Raw genomic sequence first — 5,787 nt, 5'->3', positions numbered from 1 at the left:
CATTTGCTTGTGGATACCACAGAGTGCGTGGAATCTCCCTGAGTATCCAACAGCACCACGGGATTGTTCCCTGCCTGCTTGGCAGTAACCCAGCCCTTAAGGAAGCCTTTTGTTGAGCTGTATTTAGGAATTATCCCAATTTATCTCATTCCCACCCTGAAACTTGAATGACTTCCCATGGATTCAGCTGACAAAAGGGGAGAAGCTCTGCCCATCCTTGGGACAGTGTACAGGAATCTGTGGAAATGCCCCTGTGTGCCTCAGGGTCAGGGTCCCTGGTAAATCCACTCCAGCCTGCCCTGAATTCCCCTGCCTGGACACTGCCTGCTCCTGCTGTGACACGACTGTTCCCCAGCTCCTCGTGTGCAGCCCCTGCTCAATATTTCCACATTTTCTCCTCTCTGCTGGTGTGCACATCCAGAATGCAAACATTCTTTCTTGGAGGTCCCAAAGGGCTGCAGGTTTTCTTCAAGAAGGAGGGTCCAGGTCAGGTTGTTGAGCAGATTGTTGTTGTCTTTGCAGTAGCTCTGGGGCTCTCTCAGTCCCTTGCTGAGAGGGAAAAAAATGATCAATTGCCACATTTCTGGACTGGTTGCCACACAGCTGCCCTTGCATGAGTGTTTCCAGCCAGTCCTGCTCTGACAACCATCAAAGGCCCTCACAGATCTTGCTTGATCTCTATTTGGGTTTTGCGCTTCTTGCAGGGCTGAGCAAACCACAGGCAGGCCTTTGTCTACCACAGAATTCTCACCTCTGCAGCAGCTCTAAAGCTGCCAGAATCAAAGCCAAGGGGCCAGGGGGGACCCTCAGGTGCTGGCTGCCACCTGGGGCTGGCCAGAGCAGGGCTGGGCAATGGCCATCCCTGTGCAGTGGGGCTGGGCCATGGCTGGGCCCCACCTTTGCATTGACAAGGGTCCCCAGGATGTGCCACCCCTGGGACAGGCACCCGGCCAGGGATGTGCAGGGACATTTCTGGAACTGCCACCACCTGGGACAGGACTCCCATGCCAGGATGTGTCACTCCCTGGACTGGTTTCCCCCAGGTCATCCCCACAACAGGGACCTCACAGAGCAGGGCCCTCCCGGATGTGCCCTCCCAGGACAGACACTGCCTCCCTTTCCCATCTGACTCTCAGCACAAATGGCCTCTTCCTTTTTGTCTAGGAAAAAGAAAGTGAAAGTGTTGAGGGGGCGCAGCCCAACACCTCCATCCCCCACAGCCTCCCCATCCTTCCCTGCAATCCTTGCTCCCAATTATGCCCCTCCCCTGGCTCCCTCCAATGCGTTCCCGGCTCAGGTGCTTCCTGGGATTGCTGAGCCAGGAACTGGGGTTCAGGGGACATGGCATAAAAGTGAGGAAAATAAGGAAGAAAACAGAAATAAAGAAAGAAAAATTCAAGGGCAGGGTAGGGCACAGAAGCAGAGCTACCCAGGACCCCATGTGCTACCTGCACAAGGAATGAGCATCCCAAGGGGGCAGCACCTGGCCATGGGTCACCCCAAAATCTGAGGCATCCAGGGAAGGAGCTGTGACCCCCATGCCCTCCCAGCCACTTCCCATCCCTGGCACCCCTATTCAGTTGGGACCCCAGTCATGGGAATCTGATTTCCTTTTGTCCCTCCTTCCCTAAAACCCCTTCCCTGGACTGCAGTTCCTCACGATCTCCTACCCCAAAGAACCCCATCCTGGTAATTCCAGTCCCTGGGAGCCCCATTCCCTTGGGGATATTGATTCCACCAGGGCCCCCATTCTCACAGGGTTCCCCATTGCCCTGCCACCCCCATCCCTTGGCCCCCATCCCATGATCACAAATCCCAGGAGGCCACATTTTTCTGGCACCCTCATTCCCAAGTCTGAGTCCATCCATCCACTGGGACCCCCATTCCCATGGGACCCCATCCCTGGGCACGCCATTCCTCTGGACACCTATTTCTGGCTCCCTACACCACCTCAGGCTCCAAATTCTGGCCCCACCATGTCCCCACCATGTCCCACCATCACCCCCATGTCCCACAAGGGCCCCACCCTGCCCCCATCCTGTCCCCAGCCTGCCCCCCACCAAGGGCCACCTACATGTGGGTACGGACGTGACCTCGCTTCCTTCCCCTTCATCCGAAGAGCCGCCAGCCAGGGGAGCGGTGGCCACAGCAGCTAGTGACAGCCAGTGCACATGGCTGGGGACACCGGGATAGCCCGGAAGATGGCACTGCTCCTGTGGGGTGAGTGCCCTGGGCACGGGCCTGACACCCTGGGGATGGGCCCTGGTGAGGCAGAGGCTGGTGGGGAGGGGGCATAAGGGGGCTGCAGGGTCCCCTGAGGTCCCAAAAGGCTGCAGAGCCAGAGCATGAGGTGACCAGGGCTGTGGAGACAGGAGAGGGGGGACAATAACGGGGGGACAGGGATTTGGGGAACTATCATTGGGCTGGTGGGGGTGACCACTTCAACCACTGCTGAGTCTCCATTTCTGGGTGTCCAGTGTGTCCCCATATCCTAACTGAGCAAGGGCTAGCCAGTGTGTCTCTGTCCCCAAGGGGTACTTGCCACACTATGACAGTTTAGGGACAGCCCCCACACCCAGTCCCTCACTTTCAATGTCCCTGTGATGCCACCCTCACCCAGCCCTGTCCCTTCTCCCTTCCAGCCCAGACCCTCGGCCTCGCTGGTGAGTCGTCGGGGGATGCCATGGCCCCACCCCGCTGTCCCCAGCCCCACATTGGCCCTGGCAGGCTGGTGTCCCCTGTCACCCACAGGTGCCCAGACCACCCAGCTCCTGGTGGAGCCCCCCTGGAGGCCAGCGGTGCTGTGGGACCGGGTGACATTGACCTGCCAGGGCTTGGGGACTGCCCGTGCCACCAACTGGTACAAGGATGGGCAGCGCTGGGGGCAGCAGGGACCAGACCACTTCACTGTCACTGAGAGAGGCACCTACACGTGTGACAGACCTGGCACCGGGCTCAGCCCCCCCATGAAAGTCTCAAATGGTGAGAGGGGTTTGGTTGTCTCCAGCCTCGCTCCTGCAGGGACCTCAAGGTCTCTGGGTGTGCTCTGCTCCATGGGTCCCCTCCTGGTGTGACCAGAGCTCATCCCCTGTACACGGGGATATCCCAGAGCATCTCAGAGTGGAGGGATCCCAGTTCTGGATTCAGGGAACCCTGCTGCACTGGATGTGTTTCAGTTCGAGGGTCATTGAGAAAATTGAATGCCACAGGTGTCCTAAGACTCCCATGTTCCACAGCCCAACTGGTGCTGCAGGTGCCGGCGCAGGAGCTGCTGGAGGGAGACACGGTGACACTGCGCTGCCGGCGCTGGGAGAACATGTCAATCACTGGGGTGCGATTCTACCATGGGGACAAGGAGGTGGAGAGGTCCCTCAGTGGGACCGAGCTGTCCCTGTCCCCTCTGCAGCTGAACCACAGTGGCCGCTACAGCTGCGGGGCCTGGGTGGACTCCAAGGTGGCACCGTGGGCACACTCGGCTTCAGTGACAGTGACAGTGCATGGTGAGCACCCCACAGCCACCACCCTGACACCCTCACAGTCCCTCCCCAGGGATTCAGGCTCACAAATCTCCCTCCCCTCTCCTTCCCAGAGCTCTTCTCGGTGCCGGTGCTGGAGGGTCTCCTTTATCTTACTGTGGGATCCCCCCTCACTCTCAGCTGCCTCAGCACCCCCAGCCCCCTGCGGCCCAGAGTCCCCCTCCTGCACATGTTCTACCGGGACAGGCAGGTGGTGGGGGGCCCGCAGGGGTCCCCGCAGCTGCTGGTGCCCGCCGTGGGTTTGTCGCACTCAGGGAATTACAGCTGTGACGTGCAATCCGAGGGGGGGGCCGTGCGGAAGAGCAGCGCCCGGCTCCTTGTCACGGTGTGCAGTGAGTGTGGGGATGGGCACAGGGAGCCCCTACAAGCCTGCTCAGGCACCCCTGCCCCGTCTGGGGATCCCCATAACTACCCGGGTCCCCTAACCTTTTCTGGGTACCTCATCAGATCCCCTAGCCCTATGTGGCAACCCCCATCTTTCTGGAAATCTTTTTCCACATCCCCTCATTCCTGCTTGGGTCACCCTCTGTGTCCCCCCATTCCTCACTGGGATCCCTTCATCTGTCCCTGATTCAACCTCAGCCCTCTCTGATCTTCCTCCATGGTCCTCAACTCTCACCATTCCCTCCCTGGTTTTAAATACTCTTCCTGGTGTCTCCCCATCTTCTTCTCCACGTTACTCATCCTTGAGCCCTCCATCATTCCTTGGGGTCCCGTTGCAAGCCCCCCTCCTATCTCTGTGCCTCCTTTTCCTCACTGGGGTCCCACTTCCCCTCTCCCATCCCTCCCCACCATGGGTCTCTCACTGTTTCCTGGTGTCCCCCCATCCAAGGGGTCCCACCCTTGGGGGTGTCCCTGTCAGTGCAGCCCCCAGGGGACAGGTGGCATGCAGGGACTGACTGGTCCTGAGCTACGTGGTGGCTGCGGGTCCCCTGTCCTTCTCCTGGCAGTGGGAGGGCTTGGGGGCACTGCTGGGAACCGGCCTGGAGCTGTGCCATGCTGGGGACAATGAAAGCGGCCAGTACCGGTGCCGGGTCAGCGACAGGGACAGCGTGGCTGAGAGTGACCCCCTGAATGTCACCATCCTGGGCAAGCAGGACCCTCAGACTGGGGGTGACCCCTCCTATGGCACCCCCATCCCACCTGCCCAGTGCCAGCCTTGTCTCTGTCCCCACAGTGCCCGTGGCCAATGCCACCATCACCCCTGGCCCGCTGCCACACCAGGTGCATGCAGGTGACAACGTGACCCTGCGCTGCTCAGGGCAGGTGGGCTCAGCCCCTGTCACCTTCACCTGGCTGCACAATGGGGAGCAGGTGGCCCAGGGTCCCCTTCTGGAGCTTGGAGCTGTTGATGTGGGACATTCGGGCACCTACCAGTGTGTGGCCACCAACCAGCTGGGACAGGACGGGCACCGCGTGTTCCGGGCACTCAGCCCAGAGCTGGTCCTGGAGGTGACACCTGGCTCACCCTGGGTCACAGGTGGGGTCACATGGGTCACACGGGGGGTGCAGGACCCCTGGGCTTCTGGGTGACCCCAATGTGTCCCTCTCTGTCCCCAGCAGTGGCTGTAGGGCTCAGTGGGTCCCTGCTGTTCCTGCTCCTGCTCCTGGCTGTCATCGGGTGCTGTTACCAGTGGCACTGCTGTGGTGGGTGACAATACGGCGGGATGGGATTCCCAGGGATTGGGGTGAAGCCCCCCAGGGTATGGGTGCCATAGGGTGGCACCAACAGCTCCTGACGGGAGAAACTGATCCTGCAGAGACTTCAGCTTGGGGTCCTGGGAGCTGTTGGAGGGTCCTGCAGGGATGTTGGTGATTGTATCGGGGTCCCCCTCTCTGCCAGGCTCGGGGTTCTCGGGGCTCAGGGTGTTGGTGCAAGTGGGGTGGTTCAGGGATATTAGTGGGGGCATCAGGGATACTGAGGTGCCTGGGGAGAATTTTGTGTCTGGTGGTGGTTTCGCATTCCCACGGGGGGATGGGGGCCCCTGGGTCTCCAAAGTCACCCCTCCAGTTTTCCTTTGCAGATGCCAGGAAGCACCAGGAAAGGTGAGTGCAGCCTCCAGCCATGATACACCTTTTATCCAAACTCCCAGCACCTCCCATCCCCTTCCACACACCTCCTTATTCCCACAGGGCACCCCCAGACCCCCTGGCACCCCCAGTGGAGGATCCTCAGTCGATGTACATGGAGCTGCAAAGGCAACCGTGGGAATGCAGCGACATCTATGACAATCTACACCAAAAGTTGTGA

The 5,787-nt window shown here is 60.0% G+C and overlaps 1 pseudogene; it reads left to right on the top strand.

The window, feature by feature from the left end:
* Positions 1–2,171: 2,171 nt before the first annotated feature.
* Positions 2,172–5,787, top strand: LOC131092993 (Fc receptor-like protein 4; annotated as a pseudogene).

The sequence above is a fragment of the Melospiza georgiana genome, chromosome 23 (assembly GCF_028018845.1).
Source record: "Melospiza georgiana isolate bMelGeo1 chromosome 23, bMelGeo1.pri, whole genome shotgun sequence".
NCBI lineage: Eukaryota > Metazoa > Chordata > Aves > Passeriformes > Passerellidae > Melospiza > Melospiza georgiana.
The sequence above is the reverse complement of the archived record's forward strand: the minus strand, read 5'-3'. Positions and strand labels throughout refer to the sequence as shown.